Source organism: Numida meleagris, chromosome 7 (genome assembly GCF_002078875.1).
Source record: "Numida meleagris isolate 19003 breed g44 Domestic line chromosome 7, NumMel1.0, whole genome shotgun sequence".
NCBI classification, from domain to species: domain Eukaryota; kingdom Metazoa; phylum Chordata; class Aves; order Galliformes; family Numididae; genus Numida; species Numida meleagris.
Window position 1 is genome coordinate 20912079 of NC_034415.1, and position 17732 is coordinate 20929810.

General features: G+C 49.5%; 1 protein-coding gene across 4 annotated transcripts in view; it reads right to left on the reverse strand.

The window, feature by feature from the left end:
- The window catches only part of ZSWIM5 (zinc finger SWIM-type containing 5), an 82644-nt gene that overhangs the window by 22904 nt on the left and 42008 nt on the right, over window positions 1-17732 (reverse strand). Inside the window, exon 1 of one of the 4 annotated variants that reach the window (XM_021404978.1) lies at window positions 13807-13996. The exons of the other annotated variants lie outside the window; for them this stretch is intronic. The gene's annotated coding sequence lies outside the window, so the exon portion shown is untranslated. Of the gene's footprint in view, window positions 1-13806; window positions 13997-17732 lie in introns of those variants that run through there. 4 annotated transcript variants of the gene reach the window in all.

Here is a 17732-nt window from a genome sequence, read left to right on the forward strand (position 1 = left end):
CTGAATGTCCACCGATCTCATGTTGGATCCAAGGCTGCGTGAATCAGAATCATAAAGGTTGGAAAAGACCACTAAGATCATCTAGTTCAACCATCCACCTACCACCAATACCGCCACTAAACCATATCCCTCAGTGCCACATCTACACGTTCCTTGAACACCTCCAGGAACAGTGACTCCACCACCTCCCTGGGTAGTGAAGACACTCCAAACCCTCCCAAGGAGCCTATCCTACAAGCATGCTACTGAGGACAACAAAAACAAACATTTCACATCCATCTGCCCTCTCCTCCCCTCTCGCGATGAGGATAAGGACAAGGGGAGTCAGTGGAGATGCCTCTGCATGGAGCCTGTGGTGCCCACGCAGCCCGGCCCTCCTCCTCGCAGAGGATGCTCACTTTCCTCCATGCCCCTGGAACCTCATTTAGGCCACGTTTGAACAGAGGTTTCCGTGGAACCTGCCATCCCCCTAGAAAAGGCACCAGACAGCTGAGAGGCCCACAATTAACAACAGACGAGAAGAGGGGGTGCAGGAGAGATTAAAATACATTAACTGCATCAAACTCTTGCACGTTTGCCAGCTTGCACAAAGGCTTTCCGAGACAAATTCTACCAGAGGTTTTTAATAAATGGCATCAAAACCAGCTATTCACTGCCAGTCTCTTTAAAGCCACGCCAAAAACCACATTCAAATCTGATTAAGTGTCAAGGAGGTCTGCTTTCACTTTAGTGCACGAGATGGGGGAAGCAGACCTGTTCTGCAGCCACTGACCAAAACTTAGACTGTGAGGCCAACAGAGCATCCAGCGTGGTGGTGTTTAACCTCGGGACGGCAGGGTCAGATGGACAGCCGGCTGGCCCTGCACTGCCCTCGTGCTTGCACGCTGCCAGCAGTAGAAGTGTCACTGTGGGGGTGCAGCCCTCAGCAGCCACGCCGTGCAAATCTCGAGGATAAACTCCGAAGTGTTTATGTTTTACCACTTCTCTGGTCTGCAATGCTTGGCAGGCTGCACCGACTCACTGCCAGTTTCTCCCTAGTTTACTTTCTGAACGAGTTTAAAGGATTGGAAACGACGTTCCTGAGCAATAATGTATGGATACACGCACATGGACACCCGTATGCATGTATATATAAAACCCTTCAAGACAAATTACAAGCCATAAACACTGCCTCAAAGAGTTACTCCACCAGGATCCCAGGCCAGCCCTTCTTGAGGCCAACCAGGCTGGAGGGGCTCAGCTCATATAACCAACCAACCTGCTTCGGGACAGGTGTCAGCCTGAAAATCACAGAATCACAGAATAACTTAAGTTGCAAGGGACGCATGAAGATCATCGAGTCCAGCTCCTGCATCAATGAAAGTCTGAAACTAAGAGGAAACCGCAAGAGGACATTTGTCCAGAACCTTGACTCATGCTGCTCTGGGGCATCGACACAGCTCTGTCCAGCAGCAGAGGTGCAGGACGCTGTGGGACATCCCAAAAGCTGTACTCTCCCACAACTGGTCCTCACCATGTGTAGCCTGGGTTTTCGCACTGACCAGAGCCATTCAACATGCCTGTGACAGCCAAGTTCATCTGGCATCCGAGCCGTAAGTCCAGCCTCAGTTTAGATTTGAGCTGTCACAGCGGCAGGTCTAGTTAAGATAAACTAGAAACTCTACACAAAACATTTATCAAAAGCTTAGTCAGAACTTAAACATGGTGAGGGGGGAGAAAGTGCAGCCCGCGGGAACAACGGCGTTGTTTGGGAATATTTACATTAACGTCAGGTCAGCTTATAGCTACCACACCCAGCCCTGCTCTGCAGCCCAGAGCTGATTCTGTGGTCCGCACAAATCCATGACTTACAGTCACCAACAGGTGATGGCCACCTGCAGAAGGACAGCTGTCACCGTGCCACCAGCTCACGTCCCACGGAGCATGTGGGGCACTCCAGCAAAGTGGAACACAGCCTTGGACACAGACACGGGGTCTGGATAGCGCTGAGAGCAAAAACAAACGCCTTGCCCTGCGTCCCCCCTGCACGGTTCAATTTAAGAAGTTCCTACAGCCGAGTGCTTATCTAGGACTTCATCTTCTGTTCCTAGCACACAGTTAACATAAGCTAACTCGGTGTTTGATTTGCTGCCAGCAAAGTGACAGTGCCAGGGCTTGAATGCTATGAAAAAGAAATAATTAAGTATCATCTTGGTAACTACAGGCTCATTAAACACCAGCTTCGTCCCAAGAAAAAGGCTCAGGCTCCTCCATACCCCGAAAGAACGCCCACCACGATGCTTCCCGGTAGATGCCCTTTTGATTTAGGGTGCACGAGGAGCTGAGTATGGACAGCTGCCCTGGTGAGCTGCAGTGAAAGCACCACAAATCAGCATAAACACCACATTAAACATAGCCACACACCACACCATTAGCACGTCTCCTTGCTAATTCCATCTATCTGTCAAACATGGACAAAACACCTGAGCAGACACCTTTTCCCTGCCATGGCACATCTGCCCCCAGAGTCCCTGCTCTGATGTTGCATTAGTGTTGCAGGATATTGTGCCTCTGCTTTAAATTAAAACTGCCCCTAGGGATGTATGCTGGGAGTTTGTGAGCTCCACACCGGTAGCACTTCTAAACTCATTAGTGGGGCAGTGTTTTCCCCTTTGGGGTCTATAAACCCCACAAGCTGGGAGGAGCCTGGATGCTCCAACCCCCTTGGGCTCTGAAAGCCCTACAAAGCACCAAGCCGAGCAGCAGCTCAAGCACTCGGAGCTTTGCTGTTACAATAGGACCACCAAGGCCTTGACAAGAGTACCTTTAACCAAGATGGAAAACTCTTTCATCTCTAAATCCACTCAATCAAAAGGAGCTTTGCAAACTCTTCCAGCTCTATCAGAGCAGCCAAAGCTATGCATTTATAACCCAGGTGTCCACAAGCCACCTGCAAGAAGAGAACCCCAGACCTTCTGCCTGCATCTTGAGGGAGCAGTTCAGCCCTCCTAGAGCAGAGATCTTCTCCGAAAAAAGATGGAGAAGACAGTTTCTGCTTCAGAGGGCAAAACTGCAGCAGATAAAACCTCCTTGAAATGCACCCCCGGCCTTGGGTCCTGCAGCAAACACCAGGAGTCTGCAGAGCCAGCACACAAGCTGGTTGCATCAAAGCACCTGTGGTTCAGAGGTGGGTAGGCCAGCATCACTGCCGTAACAGATGAATCAATTTTACTCATCCTTTCCAAAACAACATCACCTACAGATCTAGTCACCGACCACAGACCCCAGAAACCAGCAAAAGCCCGGCATGACCTGCTCCCTTCTCGTAACTGTGACCTCCAAAGTGTTCAAGCACCACGAGGAGGATGAGGAGCATCCTGCAGCTACACCACCAGACAGGAACTCAGCTCTGCTCCCTCCAGCAGTTGCTGCTCGCAGCCATCCCCCAGATTTCACACCCCAGCTCAGGCAGAAGTCACAGTTGTCATTCGCAGAGTTGCACCACTTGGAAAAAACGAGCTCGCTCTTCCCAGGCACGGCATGTGCCTGCCTTGCACAGAGCTGGCACAGTCCCCACACAGCCTTCTCATAGGATCAGCCATCCTAGGCGTTAATCCTGGACCAGCAGAAACAACCTGAGGCTGCTTCACCAGCATTAAGAGCAGTGATGCGCTGGAAGAGGCTGCCCAGGGAGGTGGTGAAGTCACCGTTCCCGGAGGTGTTCAAGAATCATGAAGAACCATGAGAAGGACATGGTTAGAGGGCATGGTGGGGATTGGTTGGGGCTGGAGGTCTTTCAAACCTTTATTTTACTATGATTGCTGTGTAAGAGGACCAGGAGCATTCTTCCACGTCACTAGGCCTCCTCACCTCCTTTCACAGGCTCAGTGGTCATCGTCTACAAAGAAGACCTTTCAAGAAGACCTTCAGCCTCGAGGCAGGGCAAGGAATGGCTCTACAGATAGAACAAGGCAACTGCATCCACTCTGCTGAGGAAGCTGGGTACAACCAGACATTGGGCTCCATTAAGACCAGCAAGAGCTGCCAGGCACAGAGCCCTGCAAGGACAGACAGGAAAGGCTACACAGATGTTTACGGGGCTTTGCAGATGTAGACAACGTAAACTGAAATTTTCAGTGCAAGTCATATACACTAGGTTACCATGACCCAAATATTTTTAAAATTCCCAAACCACAGCGGAAAGGTATTTTAAACTAAAGCGATTCCAAGCCCTTCAGTGATTAAACGGACTGCAGCTCCAGCTTGTAGTGGAAAAACCATTTGTTTTTCCACTGTGTGAAAGCCATAACTAGCAATGAATAATAATTGCTGCGCCTAGTGTTATTTATAAGTCATCCTTGGTCACATTTCCGAGCCTAGAAACAGCAGCTTTCCAAACGTGAACTTAAAATCAGTCAATATTTGTAATGTAGACAACACCCATGGGAGGAAGGTGTCTGTGTGCTTACGCGGTAGGAAGCGGAGGTTAGTAAAATCTCCGCAAGCTTTCCAGCTAATAGATCAATTCCTCCAGCCGGCTGATCCTGACAATTGCTCAGTCTCTGACCTTGCAGTTGGAAAGGAGATGGGCTCATGAACTCATTTGCACATGACAATGCTCCGGCAAAGTGAATCATCTGCCTCTGATAGTAATGGAGAGTACTGCTCACTCCAGCCCTCCCAGGCTCCATTCAAATAGCGCAGGGCTGGCCTTTTGTGCTGTAAGTGCAAGAAAGACTCCGCTGAAGATGTGTGCAATTAAACCCACTTTTCTTGTTGCTCTTTTGATTCAGCGGAGCTCAATGAGAGGCACCCTAGGCAGGTGTTGTCACACACAGATAAAATGTGCCTTTTCAGAGCGCTCGCAGACAAAAAGAAAGAGGTAAAGGCTGAATCAATTGCAATTTCTCCCTTGCAAAAGAGGCAATCCATGCTTCAAGCAATTCAATGAGGAGAGCGCTCATTCGGATTTACATGTCTGCCCCCTCTACCCTCCTGAAGCAATTTCTTTTTGTGACAAATGGATGCCACATGCAAAGGTGCTGCCATGCAGCTAGACCTCTTCGGGGCAGGGAACAGGGAAGGACATAAATCCAATGGGCTGGGGCCCTCCTCCCAGCCCCACCACACTGCTTTTCCCTTTCCCGGCCATACCACCCAAGAAAAGCAATGTGGCTTGGTAGAGCTAACGAAGACAGTTAACACAGTGATGCTGTAACAAAGGGATGTGGCTGAGATGGGACCACCGTATCCTTTGGGAGCCAACAGGAAGCTACAGGCAGAGGATGTGGCACCTTACACATGCATGGTCAGACCTCGGACACCGGCAACCAGAGGTTTACCAGCAACGCTGTGTGTGTGGGTAGGCTGGGGAACAAGCTGCAGCTTTAACAAGAGGAGATGTGAGTGCAGTTGTTTGTGTTGGAGGTAGCCGTAAGCTCCTCTGAGCAGCTGAGTAAGCTGGAGGGACGCTCTCGCTGCCATCTGCTCTGATCCCAGAACACCTCCTGCAAATGAAGAGTCAATCCGCTGGTTTCTATTCCTGTTAACCTCTAATCAGCCACAAGGACCAGCCTCTGCTCCACTCTTTATCTGAGCCAGCTAATGCGTGAAGTGCACCGCGCTCCCCATCTGTTCCAGCATTAGTAGAGTTAAAGGACAATGCTGTTTCCCTGTCCCAAGCATTCACTTACACAGATGCCCTTGTATTAACTCAATTTCCCAGTGATTTCCATTATTACCCTTACGAGATTTCTGCTGTTTGTTTATCCAGAAGCCTGACGGAGTTTTTTCCTCCCCCTGCCCAGCTCCGGGGGTGGGCTCCAGCAGGCTGCTCCTCTCTGTGACATATCCCCAACACCCCTACTTGCTCCCACTCTCTCCCCAGGCCCCAACCACTCTTTGTTGCCTTTCCAGACCCCCAAACCTCATTCCCAGCCCCAAAGCTGAGGACACCCCTCCCCACACCACCTTCCACATCCTTCCGCTGCCTACCGGCAAATGGGTTTTTAATCTACCCAGATGCGCAACCCTTACTCTGAAGGCATATGGTTTGGGGGAAGAAGGAAAAAAAAAAAATCAACCCCCGTTCTGAAGCTCTGACCGATTTCCTCTGCTAATTTGCAGCCCTGCAAGCTGAACGCCTGCGCTGGCAGCTCAGAGCTAATGCAAACCGAGCCGAATGGCGATTGTGCAGCAGCATAAACAATAGAGAGGGTCTGAAGAGAGGAAGAGTTCACCACGGCTCTGCTGACATGTACTGCCTGTGTAATAACTGGTGGCAAAATGCTGTCAAGTCTCTGCTCTTCGCTGCTGTTGGATATCTCATGGCAAGCTCAAATATAAAGAACTTGCTTAAAACAAAGAGAACGTTAGAAAGATGAGTGTGAGCACTAAATTAATGGACAGAAATGGTGAATGCAACATCTCTACATCAAGAGAGAAAGGACACAACTGCAGTGATCCCCGAAGTATCCGTATTTCTGTGTTCATTAAGGGCTGTAACTAAATGGACAAGGAGCAACACGGCTCCTTGTCATAGCCCAGGTGCTTTCCCAAAAGACTGTGGAATCACAGAAAGGGTTGGGCTGGAAGGGACCACCAGCCCCACTCCCTGCCATGGTTGCCCCCACCACATCAGGCTGGGTCCCATCCAGCCTGGCTTTGAATGCTTCCAGGGATGGGGCACCCACAGCTTCTTTGATCAGCCACAGCCTGATCAGGATTATTTTCAAGCATGAAAGCAAATATCCATGGGGAGCAAATTCCTTTTTGCTCAAGTTTCTGAACTCAGGACTCCCATCAACCCAGGCTGGCACTGGAGCCAACCTAGCCCCGATCTGCACCTTGAGGAAACCCATACAAGATGCCAGAACCTGCACACAAGGCTGGATCATAGAATCAATGATTAGGATAATCAGGATCCTACTAACTGGGGTCACTCAGATTTCCAGCAGCTGAGAATCACAGAATGAAATCATGGAATCGTTAAGGTTGGAAAAGACCAGTTAGACCACCCAGTCCAACCCCAAACCATCATCTAGGATATTAAAGGGTTTTAGTGACGAAATGCCTCTTGTCTGGCTATGGAAGTGCCACCGTGATGGAAGCACTAATTTCACTGCACACAGAAAAGCAGAGCAGCGTTGTTGCCTCTCTGGTCCTTTCTATGTGGCGATCCCTGCAAGCCCTCAGCCCTACAAACAAAACAATCCCTGCCACTTTAACAAAGTGTCGGCTGTGCCAGAACCCTTTTGTACTGCCATTGTTCGCATGGACGCGCCCCGGGAGCGGCGGCTCTGCTCCTTTGTTCCACCCCACAAACCTGGGCTGTCCAGGATAGCAGGAATTTCCAATCCAGATCCAATTAGCACAGCGCTTTCACTTTATTCTCTATGATAGAAAACAACTGAACCCGAAGCGGCTGTGCAGCTTGCACCTGCAGTGCACAGACACAGAGCGTTGTACTCGAGGTGCCCCAAAGCCAGCCCACTGCTGATCTGCAGGGGAAAAGCCTTGGGGTTGGCAACTTGGCCTGAATAAAAATTGAGTTATGTCTGCCTAATCCTGTTAAATCGGTCAGAGTCTCCTTGTACCCATTGTTCTGGCTCCTGGTTTAAGCGCTCATCCCTGGGTACCCGCTGGCAGGGGATGAAGTTACTCCAGAGCCAGGGGCATCTTTTTCTCTATCTGTTCCCACTGCTGATCTCCTTTTCCAAGACACAGCCTCACTCCCAGATCGGCAACTTGTCCAAGCTTCAATTTTTCTGAGACGGGAGGGAGGAGAAAGGCAGAGCTCATAACAGTGTAAGAAAGGGAGACCCATTACCACTGAAACCCTCTAGGAAACAAGGAGCTACTCATCCTGCTGCTGCATTCACAGCATACTTTGCAACTAAAGCCACCTCCGGAGCGTGCAACTAAAGCCACAACCAAACAAAAAGCAAACTCAACTGGCCAATATCGAAAATCAAAAGCAAAACTGAGAGCCTCATGCCTTGCCCTGCTCACACGTCTCTGCTCTGCAGGACCAGGCTAGCAGCACCCCTGGCGAAGCACCAGCATCAAACCAGGGCAGCACGGAGCAATGGAGGGAAATGGCACACAGCCCTGATCCTCCCTGAGACACCAGACCTTAAAATAGCAGCTTGATGATTTCTAGGGAAGTTATTAGTTATAATTTTCCTGGCCCTCAAAAGCCTTCTGAGGGAATGAGGCAGCCTAGATTCAGTAAGAAAACCTGCTCCAAATTCTTCCAAAAAAAGACACTTTTTCCATTAAGAACAGTTTCATACTGGGAGCATGAAGTCTGACTTTCTAAGTTACTGGCAACGTTTTTAAATGAGCATCGCATTTACAAAGTGTTTGTGGTAATGGCCTCGGTAACCATTTACTGAAAAGGTCAATTAACTTCCTTCACAAAACCTTGCTTTTAAGCACAGAAAAGGGCTCTGTGTTGAAACTGCTCTCCAGAAGTGGAAAACCCTTTGCAATGTCACTATTTCCCCGTTCCTGCTCTCCACCACCCATCCTGCAGCCAGGCACAGCCCCCATAGCAGCGCTCCCAAAGACACACGTTTCCATCCCCACCACTCCCACTCTTCACCCTTCTCCTGTCCTTGCTGGACAACAAGGACAGGCAGACCCTTAGGGAAGGTTACTCTGATGACCAGACACACCATTCCCAAGGAAGCAGTCATCCCAAAGTGGAAACTTGTGCCCCCTGCACACACCTGTGGCAGATAGGAGTGCTCCTGCCAAGTGCTACAGGCCCGACTCATAACAAACTCATCCCTGTCTCTTTTTTCTTGCTGTTGAATTTCACTAAGGACACCACAGCCAAACATTTTTACATTGTATAAATATTATTGTTCTTAAATGGTTTAGCTGCCCAGGGAGGTGGTGGGGTCACCATCCCTGGAGGTGTTCCAGAACCGCGGGGATGTGACAGAGGGACATGGTCAGTGGGCATGGTGGGGTGGGTTGGGCTGGATGATCTTAGAGGCCTTTTCCAACATTAATGATTCTATGAAACAGTTTTTCCAGCTTTCTTTTGATCAAATAACTAGAAATACAAGGTGAGAGGAGTGGTCTAATGAAAAGGTTGCAGGACGTTGCATCATGAGATGAAATATGCACCACACAGTGCCAGGAAAAGCAGAAAATAGCTTCTGCCCTTGGGATCTCTGCACTGAGCCCAACTGGGAAGGGCCAGCACAGCTGCCTGGGGACATCCAGCAGCGTCCATGCATTCTGTGGCAGCTCCCACACCCAACCAATTCCTCGGCTGGAGGAACTTTCCACCTTGCCCACCAGGACCAGGATCTTGCTGGATGCCCTCCAGTCCCACCAAACTATAGATCGCACCCAAAGTCACTACAAAAACTCCAGAGTCAACTCCACAGGCTATGCCACAGCAGTTGGATTATCTGGCATCTCCCGAAAAAGGCAACCCCCCAGTGGCCCCAACAAAGGTCTGTGTCAAACACTACCCACAAACCTCAACACACCCCAAAGGGTGGCAGCATAGTGCCCAGGCACTATTTCTAATGGGGATACAGGAACATCTAAGAGGGACAAGACCAATCCACAAGAGGACGTGACATGCACATTTTCGTATCTCCTCCCTGGTGAGCCCACGCAGCCACGTTTGGGGTTGTGCCTGACGAGCACTCAAACTGCCTCATGCTGCACAATGAAAGCCCTGTGCAGAGCAGTCATTGCACTTGAAATAAAGGAACGTTTTTAAAAAGAAACGCTTTGATGGCATTGTTTTCACACGACCCTGCTGAAAAGTCAGGAAGGCAGCGGGAGGTCTGCGGAGTTAAGACTTCCCTTGCAGCCTCCCTTGCTTGAAAGGAAGGCGGTTGGGAGGCAGATGCCTGACAAGGATGATCAGCTCCTCTACACCAGCAGTTTGCAACATCTCTAGGACACAGCCCCTCTTAGGAGAAGCAGATTCCTGTGGGGTGACTTTAAGACCCTTGACACGACCTTTGCTCATCATGCATCCCCACAGCAGTTGTCCTGGTCACCCACCATGTCCTCCAGGGCTCCCCAGCCCCACATTAGGGGCTTTGGGGAGCAGCCCAAAAAGGAAAAGCTGCCCCAGAAAACCCACAGCAGAGCATCCCCTATTTTCCAAATTCAGGATGTCTCCACGGCATAACAGCCTTCAGAAATCCAAACGGCCACAAAAAGCGATAACAAGAGAAAGACAAGCCTACAGCTCATGGTTCTGATTTAAAAACTTAAACAGATTTCTTTTTGCTGGAAAGACATTGTTATTCAATACACAGGCTAGACTGCAGGCTCCTTCGTTTGCTTTCAGAGCAGTGCAAACATCTAAAATGACACCGCATAATGACAAGATCTGTCATCAGGACGGCTAGTGCTGCAATATACAGAAAGAAAGCGCAGATGCATAACGAAGGAAAGACCCATTCACTCTCTTTGGAATTGGTTAAAATTAAAACAAAAGGAAACCTACTCTGTGCATTTAACGCTAAGTACACAGAAGCAAAGGGAAAGGGGAAAACTGCAAAGCGAGGCATTTCACTGCGGTTTTCTGCCATTACGTGGCACGAAGCCCTCTTGGTGTCAGATGGAGAGCCTCCGACTCCCTAACCACAAATGTATTTTAGTAATTAAGCCCCTTAGCGAAGGGAGAGGGGAAAAAAGAAAGGGGAAATCCTGCAGTACCCCAGCCAGCAACCTGCTGAAACCCAACACCAAAGCCAAGCAGCGCCAAGCCCCTGCCCCATCTCCCACCGACGGCCGCTGAGGCTGCCACGTGCACTACATGGCTATCAGAGGGTTTATTTCCATTTGGAGCTGGAAGCAACCAAAAGGCAGTGAGCTCAGCATAACAGGACAGAAATGAAGGAAAAAGCAAAACCAGATGAGCGGCGCAGGAGCCTGCTCCTCTCTTCCCTTTGAACAGGAAAGGCAGTAATTTGAGACAGCGCCGTTTATAGAAGTTTTACCCGCAATCTCAGCAAAGAGTTTTAGGAATTGTCCTGTATCAGAACATAATGTGAGCATTACATGGTGCTCACAGAGTAGAGAGGGAAATCTCCCACTGACTCTCAGGGAAGCATCACAGGGATGCAAAAAGGGACAAACTTCAGGGAGAGGTGGGGAGAAAGAACTGCAGCTGGGGACGTTGGGGACACTGGGGACATTTTCAGTAGCATCCCTGGGTCAGTTTTGCAGGAACCAAAGAGCTGCAATGGAAGGGGTGCAGAAGCATCACCCTTGCCTTGGTCCCAACTGCACGTAGGTCTCTGTGGTCTCGTCCCGATGCTGCTCCTCAGTTTTCCTGCAGTTGCTTAGCGACAGGGACAGCTCACTGCACTGCCGCGCCAGGCATTAAATACCCTCACACTTTGTTTTTGCAGATGAGGAGCAGCCAGGAGATCGAAGAGGCCATTTTCTCCTCTGAGAGGTAGAGGTGCCATCTCAGCACCTGGCAGGATGACAGCCCCAGTACAAAGATGACTGAAACATTTGAGGCGAAAAAAACCCAATGTGCGCTCTATGATAGTCAGAGCAGTGAGGATGCCACAGGCAAGCCATGGCTCCAGGCAGCCGCAGTGGGAGCAAGGGGAGATGCTCCTGGCTCAGTGCTGACACCCTACTGTCTTTAAATCTCCAAGTTCTGGAGCTTTGCGACTGGCTGGCACGGGCACTTCAAGGAGACATGAGAATGAGCTTGAAATCACAAAGAAAGGTGCAGAAATGAAACTCAATTTCCTTCCCAAAGCTCCTAACCTTTTAAGCAGATCTGATGGTTCTTGACATGGCTTAACGCTTCCCAGTGCTTGGGTTCAGCTGTTCTGTGATTTGCTAGAGAAGCTCACGCTGTATTTTGCTACACCTGGAATGTGCCCAGCTCTGGGCAGCCTGCAAATCTGGCATGGCTCCAGATCCAGTGATGCTGGAAGTGTGTTTCTGGTGTACAGGGAGGGCTGAGACCTGCCAGCACCCTGCACCTGACAGCAATGCACCTCTGGAAGATACTCATCTGGAATCGCTTTGCCCAAGAGCCCTGAACCAGCCCAGCTAAACGTCTTCTTGTGCCAACTGCTGTGAGCGTTCTTGCTCAGAGACCTACTTGCAAGACTCGACACTGCGTGCTTGCATGCACAGGGAGCTGTCGTGTTTTACCAGTTGACACCTACACACCCACCTGGTGTGCATGGGGCAGTGAGGTGTTCTCCTTTTGGGGCTTTTTCACCTCAGTGAAAGCAAAGGAAGCCAGAGGTTGCAGGGAGCAGCTCCTCCTCCTCACCTGTGCTCATCCAGCCCTTGGGTGGCTCTGGCATTCCCCCAGTGCAGGGGACATCAGGACTGACCAGACTCATCTATACGCATGGGTGCCCATCCTCCCTGAGCTGCTTTGTGTCCCTCCACCTCCCTCAGGGCCTTATTCCCAGTATCAGAAGCACAGAACTGCTGCTGCAAAGCACTGCAAAGCTTCAGTGCGAAGCTAGAGCGAAGCTTGCATCCCACAGCATGCCCAAGACAACAGGCAGATGTCAAATTAAAACGACTCCAGCCCTCAGCAGCCTCACTCTCTAAAGAGCAATTGCTATTATTAATTTTCTTCCTCCAGATAAACAAGAAACGTATTAAAATCTGAAATAGACCAGGAGCGCAGGGGGCAGCAGAGGGACAGGAGGTTGCCACTTGTCTTTAAAAAATAAATACTTCCACGCTGGATGACACTTCCCACTTGCTGGCTCCCCAGGAGCCAATTTCCGCACCACGCGTTTCCTCTGCAGGAGATAGAAACGTCACTGCTGCTGAGGCAGCTCGAGCGCTCGTCCGTCTTTGAGGGGAGGATGTACCAAATCTGGGACCTAATAGGCGAAATGCATCTAAAAACAGATATTTAGAATATGAAATTAAGTTCATCTTAGCCATGAACACATGAAGAGGCCTTTCCATTAAGCCTAGAGACAAACTCTTGATGGACAAAGAGACCAACAGCTCACTCTCTCCCTCCGCCCAACAAGGAGGTGACGTAGGTGGAACCACCTCACTGGTGGCACGAAGCTCTTCAGCACTGCTTCCTCCATCCTCTGCAGTGAGAAGTGGTCTGAAGCACGATGAGCAGCAGAGTTCCCATTGCCCTCATGATGCACATTTGCAAAGGATCTTACAGCCATGTGACAGCCGTGCTTTCATAGATCCCCTCTTGTTTCTCCAGCCGTAAAGAAAGGATTTAAATGGCTGTTGCCAGCACAATGCAAGTTATCAGCTATATCAGTACACAGAGCCAAGGCAGCAGCAAATTACGTTCACTGTACACTCAGCATTTGTGCGGGCAGGAGTGTTTGGGAGATAAGAGGAAAAGGAAACACACAGCAGACAATCAGGACACCTAAGATACAAGTGGTGAGTTCACAGCCACGGCTGCCTTCAGTCCAGGGGGTTTCCTATAGCTCAACCTGCTTTTTCAGTGAGCGACAGCAACTCTGGACAACCATAACCCTTCTACTCTTCAGAGACCTCTAGGATGCAATAAAGCCCTTATCCTGTCCTCTCCTCGATGAAGTCATGGCAATTTCAGCATCCTCACCATCTCCAATCACATAACCACTAAGTTCAATGTCGAGAGGTTTGGGCCACAGGGAGATTTTACTGGACTGGGGCAACTGGTATGGAGCATTCTGGGGGCAACACCATTAGGCTCATTAAATTGACTAAACAAAACTAAACTCAAAAGAAATTAAAACCAAAGACTACTGCGAGCTGTGAACTTCCTATCATCTCAAAGGCAGAGGCTGTTGAACTTCCACTTCAGACATCAATTAAACTCACCTTTAAATTTTCAGCAGCCCCCATCTGCGCTGAGTGGATATTGAAGCCAGCCACCGACACTTTTGCACGTTCACTTTGTCTGATGCCAACAGATCCATCTGCCTCGAATACAGGAGATCTCTTTTTAACACTCAAAAGCTAATGAAAAAAATCCCCTCTGGTGAAAGGACAGCACTGGATCAGACAAGTTTTATTAGCCCTTAACCATGCAAAGTTGGATGCTTGTCCCCTGTTTAATTCTAATACTCTGCCTCTGTTAAACATTAACTGTATAAATAATCAAATACTTCACATGACAGAGCCATACTTCCAATCTGGGGCCAATAACCCAGAGGGTAATGAAGGGTGTAGTCTTCTGGGCTCAAGGATTTCCAGCACTCTCCAAACACCAGAACAAAGGCTTTCCCTTCCCCCTCCACGGGCTTCAAAGCAAAAGCTTTGATTCACTCAGTGAGACCACATCAAGCCAGAGCACAGGCATGCAAATCTTATACATCTCATCGCACACCCTCTGCTCCAGAGACACATATGAAACCACCAACCATTGTGTGGTCTCAGCTCTGTCAAACTGCCTGGGCCCCCTCCAAATAGAAAAAACAACACAAAAACACTAAAAACCCATCTCCCCATCCCCAATTCAGCACAAGATGCTCAGGGACAGGGCCTCCTCCCACTGGCCCCATCGATCCATCCATCCAGTCCATCTACATGGAGCTACAACCACTGTGGACATGGTCTTCAACTCATGGTTCCACTGTCCCCCACTGCTCCTTCAAGACGTTTTCCTGGCAAAATACTATGGGATGGATGAGACAGAAGCACAGCTTCACGCTGCCAAAAACTGCAGTTTCCATTGCTTGTAATGAGGATCATGGCTGTGTGGCACCTCTGAAACTAAGCTCTTGCCCTCCTTGGGCTTTGTTTTCCCCAAGTACAAGACTGGGAGAATGCCCCTTCTGGGCCCCACACGGGTATTTTAAGACGCAGGCTGGAATTGTTTGGCTTGTTAGGAAATGACTGGTGCCTTTACAAAGCAGAGGAATGCAAAACACTATGGAAAGAAAGATCTACAAAGGAAAAAAAAAAAAAAGCCTGTTTGAAAGAAGTTAAAAATTAAAAGCTGCATTAAAAATATATAAATCTGATGCTGGCTGTCCCCTTCCTCCAAGGTCAAACTGAGACAATTTTTTGGAAAATGTAATCATCTAATGTCCAGGACATCGCTGTTTCAGATTGATGCTTCCCCTTTAATGCTGACTGAAAAGCTTAAAGTGATTTTTGACAATCAAAGAAGCAGGAGCCAAATGGAGAAACAGTCGACCCATAGCTCTGCCTAAAACTGTGCTTTCAATACTACTGAGCTGACTTTGGAAAATTAGTATTGGCTTTGCCAGAACCCAGGAGAGCAATTCTGCATTAATTATCACTCTCGTGCTGCAGACAGACATACAAAACATAAAGACAACTGCAAGGCTTGTTCAGAACAGGGGATCCAGCGCTGGGGAGCCACACAAACATTTTCTCCTTCAAGTGTTATTCAACCATGCAGCTCCTGGAGAGAGCCCTGGGCTGTGCCAGGTAAAGCACAGACTCAGCACAGCCCGCACCGCTGCTGTCCACATTGATGAATTCAGCTTCAGCATGCAGCGTCTGAGCCGGACAAAATGCATTCTGGGGACATGTTTTCTCTGGTCAGTTCACCCTTTCTAGCTTCTTTGAGGGCAAATAAGATAAGTAAATACACCCAAACTACCTTGTTGCAGCCTTTGGTGCCATTATTGGCAAATGTACCAAAGCAGAGCAGTCCTGCAGCACGACAATGGGCCCAGGCTGCAGGGATGGAGCTGCCACCACCCGTGCCCACACAACACCCACTCCAGCATCACCAGCAACTCATGGTCCAGACATGGGAGGGAAAGCCAGGAACTGCAGCAGAAGGGCAGAGCGAAGCCAGGAGAGCCAAGGAACCACCTCCAGAGTTCCTCCTTTCTGACTTGCATTTCCACACACTAAGGAAAACTCAAAGCTGATTTTACTTCTGACTTGCAGATTCTGGGGAAGAGGGAAAGAGAGAATGCTGGCCATCTGCTCAGGTCCTCGCAGCAGAGGAAACGGCTGCATGTGGCGATTCCCCAAGAAAAGCCCTGCTACAACGCAGGGGGAGGCTTTCAGGTTGACTTGGCTGTTTGATTTCTTTAATGTGATTTTGGACCCAGATGTTTTATAACATACGCTACCGAGAGCGTACATGCGAGGAAAGTAACTCTGATTTGAATATCCCTTAGAGCACATTGCTCTTATTAAACACACTCTGCAGAGCTATTGCTCCATGCAGCATTAGACAGTACAAGACGTTCTGGTAGACTACAAAAATTGGCCCATAAAAAATAAACACTTCTGCCTCACTAAGGGCATGTGGAATTGACCCAGAGAGCTTGTCTATTTTCATTGGTAGCATTTTCATACAGCAGAATAAAAATTCAGTTCTGGAATTAGAGGAAACGTTCCTCAAAGGCTTAGAAGGAATCCTTCTCAAAGCCATCGGCAGGCATGCCAGCCACTTGGCTCCCCAACGGAGCACTGGAGGACCACTGAGCGGTCCCACTTCACACAGGCATTTCTCCACAAACTCTCTTTCCTGCTCCCTCTGTTAATCGTATCTTCGAGGAACAAGGCATGTCCCAAACATAGGAGCAACATGTTGAAGTTGGAAGAGACCACTGTGATAACCCAGTCCAACCCCACCCCACCATGCCCACTGACCATGTCCCTCAGTGCCACATCCCCACGACTCTCGAACACCGCCAGGTACAATGACCCCACCACCTCTGTGGGCAGCCTGTGCCAACCAGTACAACTGGAAGCACAAGGCTTGGGCCCTTCAGAACGTCTTGGGTTGAAAGAGACCTTAAAAATCATCTAGCTAATGCTTTCAGTCTGCTGGAGAAGGGAACGAGAAGCCCTCACATCCATCAGTGACTGGGTCCCAGATGAGCAGACAGGAATAAACAGCAAAGAGACAGCATCATCTTGAACAGTCTCTTGTCCGGAGCCGTGCTGCTGGTGACTGGTTTCTTAGTGCTCTCCAAATTCCTGCTCCAAGCCAGGCAGAGCGGAAACAGGAACCGAGGGTTCTCCCATCCCAGATCCTACCCAGGGACAGCTCTGCTGGCTGTCTGGCTCCTTCCTTCTCAACAAAACACTCCAAAAATGAACAAAAACAAACTATCACTGTGACACTTTTCACAAGGCAGACTCCTGGCTCTGCAGCCGGGCCCAACTGCAGACGCTACCGAAGTATATTTATGTTAAAGTAACTATTTGAGCTGGAGCTTGAAAGAGGAATGATCCTTCTTTTAAGTGCTTGTGGTTGCTGTAAAAACAACTTTTAGCAACGGCCACATTTCAGGCACTCTTCAGAGAAACCCTGTGCCGACCTCTCAAATGCGGCGCCAGCGTCTCCATAGACCCACGCTGCAATGGAGGAACAGTGGCCAGCAAAGGGCCAGTCCTCAAGGCACACACAAGAAATACTGGGGTGACACAAACTGAGCTGGTGCATTGGTATTACACAATGTCATGCTCTTCTGCTCCAGAAGTTCTTTCCTACTCTGTCCAAACCCCTTCCCTTGTTCTGGTCACCTCAATTTTTTCTGTGCTCCCTGCTAGTCCCACTCCCACTGGGATTAGAGACAGGATCCCTGCTCCCCAGCAGCTATCTCAGAGCTGTTCTGGTGCAGCCAGCCCCATAGTTGCATAAGAGGAACAATTTCTTCTCAGAAAGAGTGGGTGCTGCACTGGCACAGGCTGCCTAGGGAGGTGGTGGAGTCACCATCCCTGGAGGCGTTCAAGAGCCGTGGGGATGTGGCACTGAGGGACATGGTCAGTGGCATGGTGGGGTGGGGTTGGACTGGGTGATCTCAGAG